The sequence below is a fragment of the Scomber japonicus genome, chromosome 4 (assembly GCF_027409825.1).
Source record: "Scomber japonicus isolate fScoJap1 chromosome 4, fScoJap1.pri, whole genome shotgun sequence".
In the NCBI taxonomy this organism is placed as follows: Eukaryota; Metazoa; Chordata; class Actinopteri; order Scombriformes; family Scombridae; genus Scomber; species Scomber japonicus.
Window position 1 is genome coordinate 232573 of NC_070581.1, and position 20382 is coordinate 252954.

General features: G+C 51.2%; 23 non-coding genes and 1 pseudogene across 23 annotated transcripts; all 24 read left to right on the top strand.

The window, feature by feature from the left end:
• Window positions 1–8840: 8840 nt before the first annotated feature.
• Window positions 8841–8955, top strand: LOC128358092 (U5 spliceosomal RNA). Its single transcript, XR_008321306.1, has one exon. It is a non-coding gene; the product is annotated as a U5 spliceosomal RNA (small nuclear RNA).
• A 187-nt stretch (window positions 8956–9142) lies between these two features.
• Window positions 9143–9333, top strand: LOC128358044 (U2 spliceosomal RNA). Its single transcript, XR_008321261.1, has one exon. It is a non-coding gene; the product is annotated as a U2 spliceosomal RNA (small nuclear RNA).
• A 569-nt stretch (window positions 9334–9902) lies between these two features.
• On the top strand, window positions 9903–10009 carry LOC128358139 (U6 spliceosomal RNA). The gene has a single exon (XR_008321350.1). It is a non-coding gene; the product is annotated as a U6 spliceosomal RNA (small nuclear RNA).
• Window positions 10010–10236: 227 nt separating this feature from the next.
• LOC128358093 (U5 spliceosomal RNA) lies at window positions 10237–10351 on the top strand. Its single transcript, XR_008321307.1, has one exon. It is a non-coding gene; the product is annotated as a U5 spliceosomal RNA (small nuclear RNA).
• A 187-nt stretch (window positions 10352–10538) lies between these two features.
• Window positions 10539–10729, top strand: LOC128358051 (U2 spliceosomal RNA). The gene has a single exon (XR_008321268.1). It is a non-coding gene; the product is annotated as a U2 spliceosomal RNA (small nuclear RNA).
• Window positions 10730–11298: 569 nt separating this feature from the next.
• Window positions 11299–11405, top strand: LOC128358140 (U6 spliceosomal RNA). Its single transcript, XR_008321351.1, has one exon. It is a non-coding gene; the product is annotated as a U6 spliceosomal RNA (small nuclear RNA).
• Window positions 11406–11632: 227 nt separating this feature from the next.
• LOC128358094 (U5 spliceosomal RNA) lies at window positions 11633–11747 on the top strand. Its single transcript, XR_008321308.1, has one exon. It is a non-coding gene; the product is annotated as a U5 spliceosomal RNA (small nuclear RNA).
• Window positions 11748–11934: 187 nt separating this feature from the next.
• LOC128358045 (U2 spliceosomal RNA) lies at window positions 11935–12125 on the top strand. The gene has a single exon (XR_008321262.1). It is a non-coding gene; the product is annotated as a U2 spliceosomal RNA (small nuclear RNA).
• A 569-nt stretch (window positions 12126–12694) lies between these two features.
• LOC128358141 (U6 spliceosomal RNA) lies at window positions 12695–12801 on the top strand. The gene has a single exon (XR_008321352.1). It is a non-coding gene; the product is annotated as a U6 spliceosomal RNA (small nuclear RNA).
• A 227-nt stretch (window positions 12802–13028) lies between these two features.
• Window positions 13029–13143, top strand: LOC128358096 (U5 spliceosomal RNA). Its single transcript, XR_008321309.1, has one exon. It is a non-coding gene; the product is annotated as a U5 spliceosomal RNA (small nuclear RNA).
• Window positions 13144–13330: 187 nt separating this feature from the next.
• LOC128358046 (U2 spliceosomal RNA) lies at window positions 13331–13521 on the top strand. The gene has a single exon (XR_008321263.1). It is a non-coding gene; the product is annotated as a U2 spliceosomal RNA (small nuclear RNA).
• Window positions 13522–14090: 569 nt separating this feature from the next.
• Window positions 14091–14197, top strand: LOC128358144 (U6 spliceosomal RNA). The gene has a single exon (XR_008321354.1). It is a non-coding gene; the product is annotated as a U6 spliceosomal RNA (small nuclear RNA).
• Window positions 14198–14424: 227 nt separating this feature from the next.
• On the top strand, window positions 14425–14539 carry LOC128358097 (U5 spliceosomal RNA). The gene has a single exon (XR_008321310.1). It is a non-coding gene; the product is annotated as a U5 spliceosomal RNA (small nuclear RNA).
• Window positions 14540–14726: 187 nt separating this feature from the next.
• On the top strand, window positions 14727–14917 carry LOC128358047 (U2 spliceosomal RNA). Its single transcript, XR_008321264.1, has one exon. It is a non-coding gene; the product is annotated as a U2 spliceosomal RNA (small nuclear RNA).
• A 569-nt stretch (window positions 14918–15486) lies between these two features.
• LOC128358145 (U6 spliceosomal RNA) lies at window positions 15487–15593 on the top strand. The gene has a single exon (XR_008321355.1). It is a non-coding gene; the product is annotated as a U6 spliceosomal RNA (small nuclear RNA).
• A 227-nt stretch (window positions 15594–15820) lies between these two features.
• Window positions 15821–15935, top strand: LOC128358098 (U5 spliceosomal RNA). The gene has a single exon (XR_008321311.1). It is a non-coding gene; the product is annotated as a U5 spliceosomal RNA (small nuclear RNA).
• Window positions 15936–16122: 187 nt separating this feature from the next.
• LOC128358048 (U2 spliceosomal RNA) lies at window positions 16123–16313 on the top strand. Its single transcript, XR_008321265.1, has one exon. It is a non-coding gene; the product is annotated as a U2 spliceosomal RNA (small nuclear RNA).
• A 569-nt stretch (window positions 16314–16882) lies between these two features.
• Window positions 16883–16989, top strand: LOC128358146 (U6 spliceosomal RNA). Its single transcript, XR_008321356.1, has one exon. It is a non-coding gene; the product is annotated as a U6 spliceosomal RNA (small nuclear RNA).
• A 227-nt stretch (window positions 16990–17216) lies between these two features.
• Window positions 17217–17331, top strand: LOC128358099 (U5 spliceosomal RNA). Its single transcript, XR_008321312.1, has one exon. It is a non-coding gene; the product is annotated as a U5 spliceosomal RNA (small nuclear RNA).
• A 187-nt stretch (window positions 17332–17518) lies between these two features.
• LOC128358049 (U2 spliceosomal RNA) lies at window positions 17519–17709 on the top strand. The gene has a single exon (XR_008321266.1). It is a non-coding gene; the product is annotated as a U2 spliceosomal RNA (small nuclear RNA).
• Window positions 17710–18278: 569 nt separating this feature from the next.
• Window positions 18279–18385, top strand: LOC128358147 (U6 spliceosomal RNA). Its single transcript, XR_008321357.1, has one exon. It is a non-coding gene; the product is annotated as a U6 spliceosomal RNA (small nuclear RNA).
• A 227-nt stretch (window positions 18386–18612) lies between these two features.
• Window positions 18613–18727, top strand: LOC128358102 (U5 spliceosomal RNA). Its single transcript, XR_008321315.1, has one exon. It is a non-coding gene; the product is annotated as a U5 spliceosomal RNA (small nuclear RNA).
• Window positions 18728–18914: 187 nt separating this feature from the next.
• Window positions 18915–19105, top strand: LOC128358175 (U2 spliceosomal RNA). The gene has a single exon (XR_008321381.1). It is a non-coding gene; the product is annotated as a U2 spliceosomal RNA (small nuclear RNA).
• A 569-nt stretch (window positions 19106–19674) lies between these two features.
• LOC128358148 (uncharacterized) lies at window positions 19675–19738 on the top strand (annotated as a pseudogene).
• The last annotated feature ends 644 nt before the right edge of the window (window positions 19739–20382 follow it).

Below are 20382 nucleotides of genomic sequence, written 5' to 3' on the forward strand. Positions count from 1 at the left end.
CCGCTTCACATCTCGCAAGAGCAAAAGCCCCCTTCTCTCCCGCCTCCTCGCACAGAGAAGAACGTTCGGTACGCTGCGAAAAGCGTACCGAACGTTCTTCTCTGTGCGAGGAGGCGGGAGAGAAGGGGGCTTTTGCTCTTGCGAGATGTGAAGCGGGGAACCCGTGTTCGATTCCCGGTTGGAGCAAGGATTAGACACTGGGTGGAGTAGTGTGTAGTGAGTGACAAAAGTGATTGTAGTCTTTATGATTCCCAAAATAATGAGTAATGAATGTATGAAATTATATATATATATGTACATTTTTGTGTGTGGATTCATGTAATGTAATTTCTGCTGCTGTTATTTGTGACCTTTTTTTAATAAAACCTCTTTATAATAACCCACAGTTTGCTGCAGACTTTTGCAGTGGAGACAGACCTGGATCAATTTGAGGCTGAAGTGTCCCTGTCCAACGGAGCCTCATTCTGTCTCTGCCGTTATTTTAAGTGTACAATCTTTTTATACTTAAGTTACACCCCATAAATGTATACATCATCTTAAACATGAGTACTCTGCTTTTCATCCATAAAAGGACACAATCTATACTGGTTTATATTCCCAGCTCCAATGCCTTTACTGTTTGACAACCTCTAGATATTAATGACCATTATACTGGATGGAACCAGATTTCACATGAAGACACTGACTGTTATATAAACTATACTTTAAGGCCTACACACAGAGACAGAACTTTAGCTTAGAAATACAATAATAGAAATACATAGATCTGTAGCAGAAAATACACTACATAGTCTTTATGATTCCCAAAACAATGAGTAATGAATGTATGAAATTATATATATATGTACATTTTTGTGTGTGGATTCATGTAATGTAATTTCTGCTGCTGTTATTTGTGACCTTTTTTTTAATAAAACCACTTTATAATAACCCACAGTTTGCTGCAGACTTGTAGTCTTTATGATTCCCAAAATAATGAGTAATGAATGTATTAAATTATATATATTATATTGTGTGGATTCATGTAATGTGGTTTCTGCTGCTCTATCTGTTATTTTTGACCTTTTTTAAAATAAAACCCACAGTTAGCTGCAGACTCTCTGGTGAACACAATGAAGCATTAATAGCAATAAGCAAAAAGAATAAGACAGACACATGTATTTACCATTGAAAGGTTTTTTTATTATAAAAAAAAAGTAAATAAAAACAAATTTAAAAAACTAAGATGCCCCCCCCCCTTTGTCCTGTCCTTTCCTCCTCAATTCCTCCTTCCACTCCTCCACGGTCTTTCCCCCGACGGCCGCACAGTACGCCACACCATCGATGCGAGTGTGGCCCGTGTCCAGCCTCTTGGGCTGGCCACACTGGCGGCAGACGTACTGTGCCACTGGCCGTCGGGTTTTGCCCCCAGGCAGCGGGCCCTGCTCCCCAGCAGCGGCAGCCGCCTCAGCCGCCTTCCTCTTCCTGTGGGCTGTTGATCGGGGTACAGCAGGAAGAGGAGGAGGCTGAGGGGCAGGTGGGGTGAGGCTACCTGGGAGCAGTGGAGGAGCAGTGAGGAGTTGAAGAGGAAGATGAGGGGGGGGAGCAGCAGCAGCTGGAGGATGTCCAGGGGGAGCAGGGGGAGCAGCAGCAGCAGCAGTAGCAGCAGCAGCAGCAGCAGGATGAGGAGGTGGTGGCAGGCCCCTCCAGGAGGGCCCTGGCTCCTCGGGCACGACGAAGGAGAAGGGCTGTCCTCGTCCCACCGGCACGGAGGACAGCCCTTTGGCAGCAGGGAGAGGCTGTTGGGCAATGGCTACTGCAGGGACGACGCCAGTTCCCTGCAGCAGCACAGCCGCTCCCCTCTCCTTCTGGCGTCTAGAGAACCTGGAAGGACAAACACAGACAGTTTTTACACTCTTCAGCTTTCATCAAAAGATAAAATCACAGTGCAGCTTCATGTCACACTCTTACCACTGTGAGAGCGTCCTTTGATTTAGCTCAAAGAGCTGAATCTCAGTCTGAGCCATCAGCCTCGGGCTGGCCAGCACTGCCTCTCTGACGGCCACGTAGTCCGCCAGGATGAGGGACCACCGAGTTTTGGCGATCCCCCCGACCCGCGTGGCCGCGGGGTGGAGACGGCAGAGCTGGCGGCAAATGGCCTCCACCAGGCGACTGGTGCTAGGCCAATTTGCAGGGCCCGAGTGCGGTCCGAGAAGGCAGCTGAGAGGAGAGCGAGAGTGTTAGTGTGCATTAATGTACAGCAGATGTTTACTAGAGGAAATCAGAATATTGTTGATGACACTCACCGTTGGAGACTCTGCTTTCCAGGGCAAGAGGTGTCCTTCCCCTTCGCTGCCTTGAAGCGCCCCGCGTGCTGCCCCTCCCGGTGTCTGGGAGGGTAGACGACTCTCTTCTTGTCGCTCTCTGGCAGGCGTTGCCAGAGAGCGACGAGTCTGTCTACCCTCCTGTCTGAAAGCCCCTGAAGGCTCCGTGCCTCCAGCAGGGCCTTGGCCAGCTTCAGGACATGCTGATAGCCTGGCTGGCCATCAGGACCCTGCATCTCCTCCTGAAGGAAGACATGAGCAAATAGCCAGTAAGCTTTATCCAAAATCTACACTACTACTATTATTATTATTATCATTATTATTATTATTATTATTGTTCAAGAATATAATCAGTAAAATTAAGTTGAATCAGTTAACTTACCTCAGACTCTGAGGAGGAGTCGCGGGAGGCAGGAGCAGGCTTCACTTCAGGGGCCTCGGGAGGGGCAGATTGGTCGGGGGCGGCCGGACCGGATGGCTCAGACTTGGGTGCGTCAGCTGGATGACCTGACCGGGCTGCTGGAGTATCGGGCGGGAAGATGGTGGGATCGTCCTCGTCCACCTCGATACCCTCGTCGACGTTTTCGAGCGCGTCGACGGCAGCAGCCTCGTCCGGAGTGTCAGGGTCCAAGCTGACATCCTCAAGCACCCTGTTAGTCTGCTGGTACAGGTACTCAACCCCGATGAGCTCCCCTGTCACAGCAAAAAACAAAGGATTTGAGAAATGCTACTTGTCTTTTTGTTTAGTTTCACATTCATGGTGTGACACTAAAGTGAAGACACATCACTTAAAGTTGTCAGGTCACATACCTGTGTACGCAGCAGGCTTGGTGAAGTCCTTAACCATGTGAAGGCCAAGCACCCTTTGGCTCTTCTGATTAAGGACGTGCTTGAGGTGGCCACTGTAGGAGTGCAGAGGTGCCATCTGTTGACCCTCAGCTGCATCCGGTGGTGGTGGTGGTGCAGCTGCCGCTGCGCGGTCCTCGTTCCACCTCACCAGTCCATCGACCAGGAACGCCTGAAAGTACTTTGCACTCGCTCTCGTTCCTGAGGAAGGAGGTTTCACATGAAAAAGTGAATTTTCATTTCTACGAGAACACAGAATATATTTGATCACATGGCGCACATTCAGATACCTGGGATGAACCGGTTGAGGTGGAGGTGGAAGGACTCCAAGGACGTGGAGCCCCTCGCGCAGCGATAAACCGGCAGGATGACTCCGCCCTTGGTCAGCCTGCCGGTCTCGGTGTACAGCTGCACACCTGGTGGGTCCTGGATGCAGCTGAGATGGTGCCTCTGCGTACTCCAAATATCCTGGATGCGGAAAGCGTCGAGCAACGGGACGCCCAGGGTGTCGTTTCCTGACGGGCCGCCGAAGGTGTCCAGCAGGTCCTGGATGAGGAGCGTAGATTCCTCGGCCCCACGTGTCCTCCGTCGACAGTGGAGCCGCCACTCCTCCTTGGTGATCCTCTGGATCACCTCGGCGTCAGTCAGGCCGACCGTCCCGTGCCTCCCCTCCAGCTGGGACCGCTTAGCCTCCTTGAGACGGCTGGCATCTCCGGGGTCCACCTCGAAGATGCAGTGAGACAGCTGCCCCATGAAGGCAGGGTACAGCTCGTGGCTTTGGGTGGTGGCACCCAATGAGAACCTTCTCATTAGGTGCCAGATGTCTAGCCTCACCACGAGCTGTCCCCACTCCTGTGATCCAGAAACATAATAATGTGTTAAATCGTTCATATTACATTTTAACTGTCATTGGGAGCGTTAGAGTTTACAGTCTCTCTTTCACACCTGAAACAAGGCAGCTGTCTTCGACAAGCCGTCTCTCTTGCAGCAGTCCCGGTCCACGTACATGACCTCTGGAGGGGGAACCCCGGCGAGTCGGTACCGCCTCATTAGTCCGGCCGCCATCCTGGACAGGCCCTCAGCGCCCTCGGTGCACGTGAGGACGCTCATGAGGACCTGCCCGTGCTCATTCCCTACGTTAGAGACCCAGGCGGCCGTGTCGGAGGCGGCACCTGCGAGCTTCTTCGTCACCTGGCAGGGGGAAAGAGAGAAGGGGGGGGGGAGATTTCAAAAGTTAATGTCAGTGAGCACGCACACACACACACACACACACACACACACACACACACACACACACAGAGAGCTGTGGTGTAAAATATGAAATTGTGAGAGACAACTTGCCATCTTGGTCGAATCCATCTTCAAGATGGATCCGAAGGTGGACGTGATCCTGGCCTTGTACTCATCCAGCCGCGTCAGGACATCGTAGCCGAAGACCGTCAGCAGCCAGATGGGTGATGGAACAGGGGGCATTTGGGGCGGTGGTGGAAAATGCCCCCCGGACAAGGCCAGGAACTGCTCGCAAACGCCGAGGTAGTTGATCGCTTTCCGCATCCAGGCGTCAGAGTGTTGCTCCCGCAGGGTGTTGTACAGCTGATTCGCACTATTGCCCAGAGTGCGGGACTTCAGCTGTCCAACCACCCTCAGGTCACAGGACAGCCTGCAGAAGCACAACACAAAGTTATATACACATTTATCACAACTAACACTCATACATATATATATATATATATAACAATAACAAGTCTGTCTCACTTGTACGTCAGTACAGCCGGAAACTGGCAGCTGTAGGTGGGGGACAGCTGCCTGATGATGCCCTGTGACCATCCGCCGACCTTCTTCGTGCATCGACGGCACTCCAGGTACTCAGTGGCCATGAGATACCAGCCGTCGATGTCCAGGACCCTCCGGATGGTCCTGTAGAGCCCAGCCTTTGTGAGGATCCCAGTGCACAAAGGCTGGGGGCATGTCAGCTGCAGACCCCAGATCCTGTGTGGCATCCAGAGGAACAGCCGACATGCGAAGAAGGGTTCGGGGGACGCGGGAGGCTGATTGTAGATCGGCCGGGCTTGGGGAGGGTACCACCAGAGGTTCAGCTCATTGATGAGCTGAGCCCTCCCCGTGCTGCTCCTGGTAAACAGCACCCGACCGATCCACTGCTGCTGCTCCGCAGTGAGAGCTGCCCGCCAGGACACAGGCAGCAGCTGGAGGGAGAACAAGACAAACATACAAAGCACTTATACTTATATACTTATTCTTATACTTATACTTATTAATATTTTAGGAAATGACTTTATGGGTGAGGACAGCAGTGACCTCTGAGACCTGACCGGTAACATGTAGTGTAGCTGACAGACAGCTTTACCTCAGCACTGCTAGCAGGTGGTGGAGGAGGGAGGAAGGCAGGCCCAGGCATCTCCTCCAAGTCCTCTCCGGGCGGCGGCGGCGGCGGTCCTGCTGGTGGTCCTGGTGTGGAGGGAGCTGGTGACTCTGCGGGCTGGTCCAGGATGAGGGCTGCTGGAGGTTCCGTGGGGAGGTTCTCCTGCGATGCTTCCAGCAGCTCCTCATCACTGGGTTCCAGCACGGCAGAGACACCAGCCCCCTCATGCGGGGCAGCGGCGGCAGCAGCGGTGGTGGCGGCGGTGGCAGCGACAGCAGCGGCGATGGCAGGAGGTGGATGCAGCGGTCGGAGAGAGAGAGGGGCCTGTACTTGGGAGGCTTAAAGAGAAATACAGTGTTCAATAATCTCAAATATTTGCAGAGTATAGAGCAAAATATTAAGAGCAGTCAAAATGAATCCCAGCTTCTCTTTCATAAACAATATTCCATATTTAACACTTTATTTTTTACTACTTACACTTTTCAGTGTCAACTACCGCCTTGACCAGCTCTTCATCTGAAGGCTCCTCAGATGACAATGAGGGAAGAGCTGGTCTGGAGGAGGCTGCAGTCACACAGTCAGAGGGAATCAACAAAGAGCAAAAACAGCAAACATGAGAAAAACAGTCAAGTTGAACTCTGGGATGTGATCAGACTGTACTGGAACTTGCCTGGAAATGCAGGCTTTGGTGTCCTCAGCTTCTGCAGCTTGGCCTGCATTTCCAACCCAGACAGAGAACGCCGCCCGGAGAGAAAGGCCTTGATGGCAGGGTCAAGAGGTCTACAATGAGAAGAAACACACAACAGCATGTATAATGTCACAACATGACAAATACGTCTCTGCAGAGAGTGCATCTATTCAACTAACATCACAGCTTTAAAACACTTACGTAGATCCACTCTTGGTGGCCCAGGCAGAGGCTGTGCTGCTGCTGCTGCTGGTGCTGCTGGTGGTGGTGCTGGTGCTGGTGGCAGCAGCGGTGGACGATCCAGCAGCAGCAGGAGCAGCTCTCTGCCTGTCTCTCTTCTTGATGTACCGGACGGCGTTCTCCATCTGTGTCCCGGGACCTGGGACCTTCCTCCGGAGGTAGTTGACAAACCTGTGCAAATCAGAGAGCTTGTTAGATGAATGTAATCACCACAGCAGCTACATAACTATTCACATTTTATTACATTTGACCTGATTTTCTTCTTGTCCTCCGACTCGTACAGGCTCTGCAGGGTCTCTGATTTAAAGTCCCCAAAGCCAACAAGCGCCTGTCCCTCCTGACCGGGCTGGAGGGACTTTGCCCGCGCCTCCTCGAACGCACGGTGGAACCTGACTGCCTCCACAAAGTCAGGGTACGCCGAGGAGTAGCGGACAAGGGCATCCTGTAAATTGACACAGAAGTAAAGCTGTCATCACTCTTACCTATAACTGTGTTGTGTAAATATCAGACTGAAGGCTCTGACTCTACCTTGTTGGCCATTAGGGGGGACTGAGACCCCGTCCTCTCTCTCTCCTTCTGGTGGGAGGCGACCAGGTTGATGGTGTAGCCCACGTCGTTCTCCAGGAGCCAGTGGAAGATCTTGCCCTGGTACTTGCCAAACTGGACCTTCCACCGGCTCAGGACGAGGGCGGCGTTGGAGGTGTCGCCGCCCTCGGAAGCGACGTGGGCCCAGGCCTCTGCATCCACCTCCTCTGGCTTCTTGGCCCTGTACCCCCCAACTGCCTGCTGGTGGGCCAGGGCCTGTGCCTCAGCCGAAGCCTTTAGGAGGAGAGTCCCGTTGGGGGCTCTCCTAAAAGTTGGATGTTCAGTCTAAGGAGAGAAAATGAACATCAGCGTTATGAAAAGTGCAAGTACAGATATGAAATGCAAATGGGGTGAAGACACATGTACTACTTACAGTCATACTTTCAAAAATGATCTGTATAAAACAAGAAGACAACACAGTTACATTAGTGTTCAGCTGTGCTCATAATTTCTCTCTTTTAAATGTCACTGTGTGTGAAAGTAATGCAGCAACTTATAACATAGGTTTACATTAGTGTTCAGCTGTGCTCATAATTACACTCCTTTAAATATCACTGTGTGTGTGTGTGTGAAAGTAATGCAGCAACATATAACATGTGTTTACATTAGTGTTCAGCTGTGCTCATAATTTCTCTCTTTTAAATATCACTGTGTATGTGTGAAAGTAATGCAGCAACTTATAACATAGGTTTAATAATGTCTCTAGAGGATTTATATGTGACACGTGTGAAAATATAATGCACTTAATAAATATTCATTGATTTTTTACATGCTATATGGCACCTGTCATGTCGTCTGTGTGTCAACACCTGTGTCAACGCATCAAAGCGTCCCGTTACAACGGGTCAAAGCGTCCCGTTACAACGCGTCAAAGAGGATTTATATGTGACACGTGTGAAAATATAATGCACTTAATAAATATTCATTGATTTTTTACATGGTATATGGCGCCTGTCATGTCGTCTGTGTGTCAACACGTGTGTCAAAGCGTCCCGTTACAACGCGTCAAAGCGTCCCGTTACAAGCACACATGTAAAAATAAATTCATAAAATAATTCTTATATAAAGTCCGATATAAATAAAGACATTATGTGCACTTTACAAGTAATAGCGGGACCTAGCAAGACCGCGCCGTCACCTCAGCTAGCAATACAGCCATTTAAGAGTAAAGGTGGTATAACGTGACGACGGGAAGCAAAATTCAAGCATATATTTTTATTTAACACGGCATAATATTCGGCTAATACATACAGCACTTTAGATAAGTATTAAGTGAGTTTTACACTTACCAGATGCTCTCCGTTTCCAGTCTGAAGGCTGAATGAAGGCAGCGGGGCGGGGAGAAAAGATGGCGGAGAATTGGGACAAATCCAGCTCTCCTATTGGTTGAGAAAGTTGGATTCTCCAAATTGAGACAAATTGAGACAAATAATTCAACCTGATTGGCTGGGCCGATTTGCTCAATGAAAAAGAAAAAAAAAACCTGGGAATTGGGACAATTGGGACAGAGAACAAGGGTTTCACGGCTGCGAAAGGATGACACGCAACATCGTGAAGCGTTTCCACATTTTGACCCTTGCTCCTCTGGAACACCCGAGTAGGACGTTAGTCCTGTGGCTGGAAAGCCTGGAGCTCTTTGCCGCATTTCACAAAATCTAAAAACATGACAAGAAAAAGTTGGCGCCTTGCTCTTGCTGCGCGGTGTAGGGGAATGGGTGTTCACCATGTCGGGGCTCACCGTGAAGGGGGTGACTGGGACCACTGTTGTGTTCGTCTGCTGTTGGTGAGCGGGGCGCACTTACTCGGCTTTCTCTTCATCACGAACAAGTCTTTCGCCTTTTACTAAAGACTTCCGTGGAGAGGAACACCCACGAGTTAGATCTATTTTTGGCAGGCTTTGCCGTTTGGCAGAGCCTCATTGTGTTTGTGAAAAGACAAGCGTGCGGCCTTCCTCAGTAAGACGTGTTTTGCTGCGTGTATCACACCTAGGGGGGCCGAGCTGCTAAGCAGCGGCCGTTCTCCAAGCCCGCTGAAACGACGGCACCACGCTGAGGCTGAAGCTTGCGGGAGGTGGGCCGGGGCGGCCAACGTCCAGGGGTCATCGCTTCTCGGCCTTTTGGCTAAGATCAAGTGTAGTATCTGTTCTTATCAGTTTAATATCTGATACGTCCCCTACCCGGGGACCATATATTAAATTGCTTTTTGGAGCAGGGAGATGGAATAGGGGCTTGCTCCGTCCACTCCACGCATCGACCCGGTATTGCAGTACCTCCAGGAACGGTGCACCCCCCCCCTCTCTCTCTGTTTAATATGAAAAAAGACTTAACTGAGTAGGTAGGCCGGTCTAGCAGCACTGACGAATTGAGACCCATTTCAAGGTTGTTCAAGCACCCCTGAAAATGAGCAAATTATCTTTGTTTCCTATGAATTATTTTATACAACTTTGGCCAGGGGGATTGAGTCACAGCAGATGGCAGGTTGCCTGTCTCAAGGAGAGCAGACATGCCCCCTGCTGGATCTTCATCAGTATCTCTAATCACCTGCGTCGAATAGGGGGGGAAAGTGCAGCGTGACACGGTGTGAGATTTGCACCTTGGGGCGGCACACAAAGAGGGAGATTGTGGGGGCATAAGAGGTTTGGCATGAAGGCCATTCCACAGCGAGGCTTGTCATAAAGATGAGTCCACAGGGTGTGTCTGAGAGGCTCTCGGTTGTCCTGCTATGGGTCACACGAGGGGATTGATCGCTCTTTTCATGCTTCATGCAAGGGTGCTGCCCACTGCCCTCCGGACCGCGTCCGCGGCCAAGGGGTCATTCTTCCCACGGGGGAGTAAAAGGGAAGCAGCACCTGTCTGCCTGTGTACTTGCCAAGGCAGTACATATGAAAAATTGGAATCGATACAGAGAAGATTAGCATGGCCCCTGCGAAAGGATGACACGCAACATCGTGAAGCGTTTCCACATTTTGACCCTTGCTCCTCTGGAACACCCGAGTAGGACGTTAGTCCTGTGGCTGGAAAGCCTGGAGCTCTTTGCCGCATTTCACAAAATCTAAAAACATGACAAGAAAAAGTTGGCGCCTTGCTCTTGCTGCGCGGTGTAGGGGAATGGGTGTTCACCATGTCGGGGCTCACCGTGAAGGGGGTGACTGGGACCACTGTTGTGTTCGTCTGCTGTTGGTGAGCGGGGCGCACTTACTCGGCTTTCTCTTCATCACGAACAAGTCTTTCGCCTTTTACTAAAGACTTCCGTGGAGAGGAACACCCACGAGTTAGATCTATTTTTGGCAGGCTTTGCCGTTTGGCAGAGCCTCATTGTGTTTGTGAAAAGACAAGCGAGCGGCCTTCCTCAGTAAGACGTGTTTTGCTGCGTGTATCACACCTAGGGGGGCCGAGCTGCTAAGCAGCGGCCGTTCTCCAAGCCCGCTGAAACGACGGCACCACGCTGAGGCTGAAGCTTGCGGGAGGTGGGCCGGGGCGGCCAACGTCCAGGGGTCATCGCTTCTCGGCCTTTTGGCTAAGATCAAGTGTAGTATCTGTTCTTATCAGTTTAATATCTGATACGTCCCCTACCCGGGGACCATATATTAAATTGCTTTTTGGAGCAGGGAGATGGAATAGGGGCTTGCTCCGTCCACTCCATGCATCGACCCGGTATTGCAGTACCTCCAGGAACGGTGCACCCCCCCCCTCTCTCTCTGTTTAATATGAAAAAAGACTTAACTGAGTAGGTAGGCCGGTCTAGCAGCACTGACGAGTTGAGACCCATTTCAAGGTTGTTCAAGCACCCCTGAAAATGAGCAAATTATCTTTGTTTCCTATGAATTATTTTATACAACTTTGGCCAGGGGGATTGAGTCACAGCAGATGGCAGGTTGCCTGTCTCAAGGAGAGCAGACATGCCCCCTGCTGGATCTTCATCAGTATCTCTAATCACCTGCGTCGAATAGGGGGGGAAAGTGCAGCGTGACACGGTGTGAGATTTGCACCTTGGGGCGGCACACAAAGAGGGAGATTGTGGGGGCATAAGAGGTTTGGCATGAAGGCCATTCCACAGCGAGGCTTGTCATAAAGATGAGTCCACAGGGTGTGTCTGAGAGGCTCTCGGTTGTCCTGCTATGGGTCACACGAGGGGATTGATCGCTCTTTTCATGCTTCATGCAAGGGTGCTGCCCACTGCCCTCCGGACCGCGTCCGCGGCCAAGGGGTCATTCTTCCCACGGGGGAGTAAAAGGGAAGCAGCACCTGTCTGCCTGTGTACTTGCCAAGGCAGTACATATGAAAAATTGGAATCGATACAGAGAAGATTAGCATGGCCCCTGCGAAAGGATGACACGCAACATCGTGAAGCGTTTCCACATTTTGACCCTTGCTCCTCTGGAACACCCGAGTAGGACGTTAGTCCTGTGGCTGGAAAGCCTGGAGCTCTTTGCCGCATTTCACAAAATCTAAAAACATGACAAGAAAAAGTTGGCGCCTTGCTCTTGCTGCGCGGTGTAGGGGAATGGGTGTTCACCATGTCGGGGCTCACCGTGAAGGGGGTGACTGGGACCACTGTTGTGTTCGTCTGCTGTTGGTGAGCGGGGCGCACTTACTCGGCTTTCTCTTCATCACGAACAAGTCTTTCGCCTTTTACTAAAGACTTCCGTGGAGAGGAACACCCACGAGTTAGATCTATTTTTGGCAGGCTTTGCCGTTTGGCAGAGCCTCATTGTGTTTGTGAAAAGACAAGCGAGCGGCCTTCCTCAGTAAGACGTGTTTTGCTGCGTGTATCACACCTAGGGGGGCCGAGCTGCTAAGCAGCGGCCGTTCTCCAAGCCCGCTGAAACGACGGCACCACGCTGAGGCTGAAGCTTGCGGGAGGTGGGCCGGGGCGGCCAACGTCCAGGGGTCATCGCTTCTCGGCCTTTTGGCTAAGATCAAGTGTAGTATCTGTTCTTATCAGTTTAATATCTGATACGTCCCCTACCCGGGGACCATATATTAAATTGCTTTTTGGAGCAGGGAGATGGAATAGGGGCTTGCTCCGTCCACTCCACGCATCGACCCGGTATTGCAGTACCTCCAGGAACGGTGCACCCCCCCCCTCTCTCTCTGTTTAATATGAAAAAAGACTTAACTGAGTAGGTAGGCCGGTCTAGCAGCACTGACGAGTTGAGACCCATTTCAAGGTTGTTCAAGCACCCCTGAAAATGAGCAAATTATCTTTGTTTCCTATGAATTATTTTATACAACTTTGGCCAGGGGGATTGAGTCACAGCAGATGGCAGGTTGCCTGTCTCAAGGAGAGCAGACATGCCCCCTGCTGGATCTTCATCAGTATCTCTAATCACCTGCGTCGAATAGGGGGGGAAAGTGCAGCGTGACACGGTGTGAGATTTGCACCTTGGGGCGGCACACAAAGAGGGAGATTGTGGGGGCATAAGAGGTTTGGCATGAAGGCCATTCCACAGCGAGGCTTGTCATAAAGATGAGTCCACAGGGTGTGTCTGAGAGGCTCTCGGTTGTCCTGCTATGGGTCACACGAGGGGATTGATCGCTCTTTTCATGCTTCATGCAAGGGTGCTGCCCACTGCCCTCCGGACCGCGTCCGCGGCCAAGGGGTCATTCTTCCCACGGGGGAGTAAAAGGGAAGCAGCACCTGTCTGCCTGTGTACTTGCCAAGGCAGTACATATGAAAAATTGGAATCGATACAGAGAAGATTAGCATGGCCCCTGCGAAAGGATGACACGCAACATCGTGAAGCGTTTCCACATTTTGACCCTTGCTCCTCTGGAACACCCGAGTAGGACGTTAGTCCTGTGGCTGGAAAGCCTGGAGCTCTTTGCCGCATTTCACAAAATCTAAAAACATGACAAGAAAAAGTTGGCGCCTTGCTCTTGCTGCGCGGTGTAGGGGAATGGGTGTTCACCATGTCGGGGCTCACCGTGAAGGGGGTGACTGGGACCACTGTTGTGTTCGTCTGCTGTTGGTGAGCGGGGCGCACTTACTCGGCTTTCTCTTCATCACGAACAAGTCTTTCGCCTTTTACTAAAGACTTCCGTGGAGAGGAACACCCACGAGTTAGATCTATTTTTGGCAGGCTTTGCCGTTTGGCAGAGCCTCATTGTGTTTGTGAAAAGACAAGCGAGCGGCCTTCCTCAGTAAGACGTGTTTTGCTGCGTGTATCACACCTAGGGGGGCCGAGCTGCTAAGCAGCGGCCGTTCTCCAAGCCCGCTGAAACGACGGCACCACGCTGAGGCTGAAGCTTGCGGGAGGTGGGCCGGGGCGGCCAACGTCCAGGGGTCATCGCTTCTCGGCCTTTTGGCTAAGATCAAGTGTAGTATCTGTTCTTATCAGTTTAATATCTGATACGTCCCCTACCCGGGGACCATATATTAAATTGCTTTTTGGAGCAGGGAGATGGAATAGGGGCTTGCTCCGTCCACTCCACGCATCGACCCGGTATTGCAGTACCTCCAGGAACGGTGCACCCCCCCCCTCTCTCTCTGTTTAATATGAAAAAAGACTTAACTGAGTAGGTAGGCCGGTCTAGCAGCACTGACGAGTTGAGACCCATTTCAAGGTTGTTCAAGCACCCCTGAAAATGAGCAAATTATCTTTGTTTCCTATGAATTATTTTATACAACTTTGGCCAGGGGGATTGAGTCACAGCAGATGGCAGGTTGCCTGTCTCAAGGAGAGCAGACATGCCCCCTGCTGGATCTTCATCAGTATCTCTAATCACCTGCGTCGAATAGGGGGGGAAAGTGCAGCGTGACACGGTGTGAGATTTGCACCTTGGGGCGGCACACAAAGAGGGAGATTGTGGGGGCATAAGAGGTTTGGCATGAAGGCCATTCCACAGCGAGGCTTGTCATAAAGATGAGTCCACAGGGTGTGTCTGAGAGGCTCTCGGTTGTCCTGCTATGGGTCACACGAGGGGATTGATCGCTCTTTTCATGCTTCATGCAAGGGTGCTGCCCACTGCCCTCCGGACCGCGTCCGCGGCCAAGGGGTCATTCTTCCCACGGGGGAGTAAAAGGGAAGCAGCACCTGTCTGCCTGTGTACTTGCCAAGGCAGTACATATGAAAAATTGGAATCGATACAGAGAAGATTAGCATGGCCCCTGCGAAAGGATGACACGCAACATCGTGAAGCGTTTCCACATTTTGACCCTTGCTCCTCTGGAACACCCGAGTAGGACGTTAGTCCTGTGGCTGGAAAGCCTGGAGCTCTTTGCCGCATTTCACAAAATCTAAAAACATGACAAGAAAAAGTTGGCGCCTTGCTCTTGCTGCGCGGTGTAGGGGAATGGGTGTTCACCATGTCGGGGCTCACCGTGAAGGGGGTGACTGGGACCACTGTTGTGTTCGTCTGCTGTTGGTGAGCGGGGCGCACTTACTCGGCTTTCTCTTCATCACGAACAAGTCTTTCGCCTTTTACTAAAGACTTCCGTGGAGAGGAACACCCACGAGTTAGATCTATTTTTGGCAGGCTTTGCCGTTTGGCAGAGCCTCATTGTGTTTGTGAAAAGACAAGCGAGCGGCCTTCCTCAGTAAGACGTGTTTTGCTGCGTGTATCACACCTAGGGGGGCCGAGCTGCTAAGCAGCGGCCGTTCTCCAAGCCCGCTGAAACGACGGCACCACGCTGAGGCTGAAGCTTGCGGGAGGTGGGCCGGGGCGGCCAACGTCCAGGGGTCATCGCTTCTCGGCCTTTTGGCTAAGATCAAGTGTAGTATCTGTTCTTATCAGTTTAATATCTGATACGTCCCCTACCCGGGGACCATATATTAAATTGCTTTTTGGAGCAGGGAGATGGAATAGGGGCTTGCTCCGTCCACTCCACGCATCGACCCGGTATTGCAGTACCTCCAGGAACGGTGCACCCCCCCCCTCTCTCTCTGTTTAATATGAAAAAAGACTTAACTGAGTAGGTAGGCCGGTCTAGCAGCACTGACGAATTGAGACCCATTTCAAGGTTGTTCAAGCACCCCTGAAAATGAGCAAATTATCTTTGTTTCCTATGAATTATTTTATACAACTTTGGCCAGGGGGATTGAGTCACAGCAGATGGCAGGTTGCCTGTCTCAAGGAGAGCAGACATGCCCCCTGCTGGATCTTCATCAGTATCTCTAATCACCTGCGTCGAATAGGGGGGGAAAGTGCAGCGTGACACGGTGTGAGATTTGCACCTTGGGGCGGCACACAAAGAGGGAGATTGTGGGGGCATAAGAGGTTTGGCATGAAGGCCATTCCACAGCAAGGCTTGTCATAAAGATGAGTCCACAGGGTGTGTCTGAGAGGCTCTCGGTTGTCCTGCTATGGGTCACACGAGGGGATTGATCGCTCTTTTCATGCTTCATGCAAGGGTGCTGCCCACTGCCCTCCGGACCGCGTCCGCGGCCAAGGGGTCATTCTTCCCACGGGGGAGTAAAAGGGAAGCAGCACCTGTCTGCCTGTGTACTTGCCAAGGCAGTACATATGAAAAATTGGAATCGATACAGAGAAGATTAGCATGGCCCCTGCGAAAGGATGACACGCAACATCGTGAAGCGTTTCCACATTTTGACCCTTGCTCCTCTGGAACACCCGAGTAGGACGTTAGTCCTGTGGCTGGAAAGCCTGGAGCTCTTTGCCGCATTTCACAAAATCTAAAAACATGACAAGAAAAAGTTGGCGCCTTGCTCTTGCTGCGCGGTGTAGGGGAATGGGTGTTCACCATGTCGGGGCTCACCGTGAAGGGGGTGACTGGGACCACTGTTGTGTTCGTCTGCTGTTGGTGAGCGGGGCGCACTTACTCGGCTTTCTCTTCATCACGAACAAGTCTTTCGCCTTTTACTAAAGACTTCCGTGGAGAGGAACACCCACGAGTTAGATCTATTTTTGGCAGGCTTTGCCGTTTGGCAGAGCCTCATTGTGTTTGTGAAAAGACAAGCGAGCGGCCTTCCTCAGTAAGACGTGTTTTGCTGCGTGTATCACACCTAGGGGGGCCGAGCTGCTAAGCAGCGGCCGTTCTCCAAGCCCGCTGAAACGACGGCACCACGCTGAGGCCGAAGCTTGCGGGAGGTGGGCCGGGGCGGCCAACGTCCAGGGGTCATCGCTTCTCGGCCTTTTGGCTAAGATCAAGTGTAGTATCTGTTCTTATCAGTTTAATATCTGATACGTCCCCTACCCGGGGACCATATATTAAATTGCTTTTTGGAGCAGGGAGATGGAATAGGGGCTTGCTCCGTCCACTCCACGCATCGACCCGGTATTGCAGTACCTCCAGGAACGGTGCACCCCCCCTCTCTCTCTCTGTTTAATATGAAAAAAGACTTAACTGAGTAGGTAGGCCGGTCTAGCAGCACTGACGAGTTGAGACCCATTTCAAGGTTGTTCAAGCACCCCTGAAAATGAGCAAATTATCTTTGTTTCCTATGAATTATTTTATACAACTTTGGCCAGGGGGATTGAGTCACAGCAGATGGCAGGTTGCCTGTCTCAAGGAGAGCAGACATGCCCCCTGCTGGATCTTCATCAGTATCTCTAATCACCTGCGTCGAATAGGGGGGGAAAGTGCAGCGTGACACGGTGTGAGATTTGCACCTTGGGGCGGCACACAAAGAGGGAGATTGTGGGGGCATAAGAGGTTTGGCATGAAGGCCATTCCACAGCGAGGCTTGTCATAAAGATGAGTCCACAGGGTGTGTCTGAGAGGCTCTCGGTTGTCCTGCTATGGGTCACACGAGGGGATTGATCGCTCTTTTCATGCTTCATGCAAGGGTGCTGCCCACTGCCCTCCGGACCGCGTCCGCGGCCAAGGGGTCATTCTTCCCACGGGGGAGTAAAAGGGAAGCAGCACCTGTCTGCCTGTGTACTTGCCAAGGCAGTACATATGAAAAATTGGAATCGATACAGAGAAGATTAGCATGGCCCCTGCGAAAGGATGACACGCAACATCGTGAAGCGTTTCCACATTTTGACCCTTGCTCCTCTGGAACACCCGAGTAGGACGTTAGTCCTGTGGCTGGAAAGCCTGGAGCTCTTTGCCGCATTTCACAAAATCTAAAAACATGACAAGAAAAAGTTGGCGCCTTGCTCTTGCTGCGCGGTGTAGGGGAATGGGTGTTCACCATGTCGGGGCTCACCGTGAAGGGGGTGACTGGGACCACTGTTGTGTTCGTCTGCTGTTGGTGAGCGGGGCGCACTTACTCGGCTTTCTCTTCATCACGAACAAGTCTTTCGCCTTTTACTAAAGACTTCCGTGGAGAGGAACACCCACGAGTTAGATCTATTTTTGGCAGGCTTTGCCGTTTGGCAGAGCCTCATTGTGTTTGTGAAAAGACAAGCGAGCGGCCTTCCTCAGTAAGACGTGTTTTGCTGCGTGTATCACACCTAGGGGGGCCGAGCTGCTAAGCAGCGGCCGTTCTCCAAGCCCGCTGAAACGACGGCACCACGCTGAGGCTGAAGCTTGCGGGAGGTGGGCCGGGGCGGCCAACGTCCAGGGGTCATCGCTTCTCGGCCTTTTGGCTAAGATCAAGTGTAGTATCTGTTCTTATCAGTTTAATATCTGATACGTCCCCTACCCGGGGACCATATATTAAATTGCTTTTTGGAGCAGGGAGATGGAATAGGGGCTTGCTCCGTCCACTCCACGCATCGACCCGGTATTGCAGTACCTCCAGGAACGGTGCACCCCCCCTCTCTCTCTCTGTTTAATATGAAAAAAGACTTAACTGAGTAGGTAGGCCGGTCTAGCAGCACTGACGAGTTGAGACCCATTTCAAGGTTGTTCAAGCACCCCTGAAAATGAGCAAATTATCTTTGTTTCCTATGAATTATTTTATACAACTTTGGCCAGGGGGATTGAGTCACAGCAGATGGCAGGTTGCCTGTCTCAAGGAGAGCAGACATGCCCCCTGCTGGATCTTCATCAGTATCTCTAATCACCTGCGTCGAATAGGGGGGGAAAGTGCAGCGTGACACGGTGTGAGATTTGCACCTTGGGGCGGCACACAAAGAGGGAGATTGTGGGGGCATAAGAGGTTTGGCATGAAGGCCATTCCACAGCGAGGCTTGTCATAAAGATGAGTCCACAGGGTGTGTCTGAGAGGCTCTCGGTTGTCCTGCTATGGGTCACACGAGGGGATTGATCGCTCTTTTCATGCTTCATGCAAGGGTGCTGCCCACTGCCCTCCGGACCGCGTCCGCGGCCAAGGGGTCATTCTTCCCACGGGGGAGTAAAAGGGAAGCAGCACCTGTCTGCCTGTGTACTTGCCAAGGCAGTACATATGAAAAATTGGAATCGATACAGAGAAGATTAGCATGGCCCCTGCGAAAGGATGACACGCAACATCGTGAAGCGTTTCCACATTTTGACCCTTGCTCCTCTGGAACACCCGAGTAGGACGTTAGTCCTGTGGCTGGAAAGCCTGGAGCTCTTTGCCGCATTTCACAAAATCTAAAAACATGACAAGAAAAAGTTGGCGCCTTGCTCTTGCTGCGCGGTGTAGGGGAATGGGTGTTCACCATGTCGGGGCTCACCGTGAAGGGGGTGACTGGGACCACTGTTGTGTTCGTCTGCTGTTGGTGAGCGGGGCGCACTTACTCGGCTTTCTCTTCATCACGTACAAGTCTTTCGCCTTTTACTAAAGACTTCCGTGGAGAGGAACACCCACGAGTTAGATGTATTTTTGGCAGGCTTTGCCGTTTGGCAGAGCCTCATTGCGTTTGTGAAAAGACAAGCGAGCGGCCTTCCTCAGTAAGACGTGTTTTGCTGCGTGTATCACACCTAGGGGGGCCGAGCTGCTAAGCAGCGGCCGTTCTCCAAGCCCGTTGAAACGACGGCACCACGCTGAGGCCGAAGCTTGCGGGAGGTGGGCCGGGGCGGCCAACGTCCAGGGGTCATCGCTTCTCGGCCTTTTGGCTAAGATCAAGTGTAGTATCTGTTCTTATCAGTTTAATATCTGATACGTCCCCTACCCGGGGACCATATATTAAATTGCTTTTTGGAGCAGGGAGATGGAATAGGGGCTTGCTCCGTCCACTCCACGCATCGACCCGGTATTGCAGTACCTCCAGGAACGGTGCACCCCCTCTCTCTCTCTCTGTTTAATATGAAAAAAGACTTAACTGAGTAGGTAGGCCGGTCTAGCAGCACTGACGAGTTGAGATCCATTTCAAGGTTGTTCAAGCACCCCTGAAAATGAGCAAATTATCTTTGTTTCCTATGAATTATTTTATACAACTTTGGCCAGGGGGATTGAGTCACAGCAGATGGCAGGTTGCCTGTCTCAAGGAGAGCAGACATGCCCCCTGCTGGATCTTCATCAGTATCTCTAATCACCTGCGTCGAATAGGGGGGGAAAGTGCAGCGTGACACGGTTTGAGATTTGCACCTTGGGGCGGCACACAAAGAGGGAGATTGTGGGGGCATAAGAGGTTTGGCATGAAGGCCATTCCACAGCGAGGCTTGTCATAAAGATGAGTCCACAGGGTGTGTCTGAGAGGCTCTCGGTTGTCCTGCTATGGGTCACACGAGGGGATTGATCGCTCTTTTCATGCTTCATGCAAGGGTGCTGCCCACTGCCCTCCGGACCGCGTCCGCGGCCAAGGGGTCATTCTTCCCACGGGGGAGTAAAAGGGAAGCAGCACCTGTCTGCCTGTGTACTTGCCAAGGCAGTACATATGAAAAATTGGAATCGATACAGAGAAGATTAGCATGGCCCCTCCGAACAGCGTACCGAACGTTCTTCTCTGTGCGAGGAGGCGGGATAGAAGGGGGGTTTTGCTCTTGCGAGATGTGAAGCGGGGAACCCGTGTTCAATTCCCGGTTGGAGCAAGGATTAGACAGTGTGTAGTAGTGTGTAGTGCACAGGTGTCAAACTCATTCCACAAAGGGCCAATCAGCTGAACTCACTCTTCAGTCAGCTGATTGGTGTGCATGTGTGCTCCTGCTTGGTTGGAATGAAAACCTGCAGCCACATGGCCCTTTGTGGAGTGAGTTTGACATGCCTGGTGTAGTGGGTGACAAAAGTGATTGTATAATATTTATAAATATATATATATAAATGAATAAATATATAAAACTATTATATTTGAGTGTCTAATGAGTGACAAAAGTGATTGTAGTCTTTATGATTCCCAAAATAATGAGTAATGGATGTATTAAATTATATATATATATATATATGTGGTTTTGTGTGTGTATATTTTTGTATGTGGATTCATGTAATGTAATTTCTGCTGCTGTTATTTGTGACCTTTTTTGAATAAAACCACTTTATAATAACCCACAGTTTGCTGCTGACTTGTAGTCTTTATGATTCCCAAAATAATGAGTAATTAATGTATTAAATTATATATATATATGTT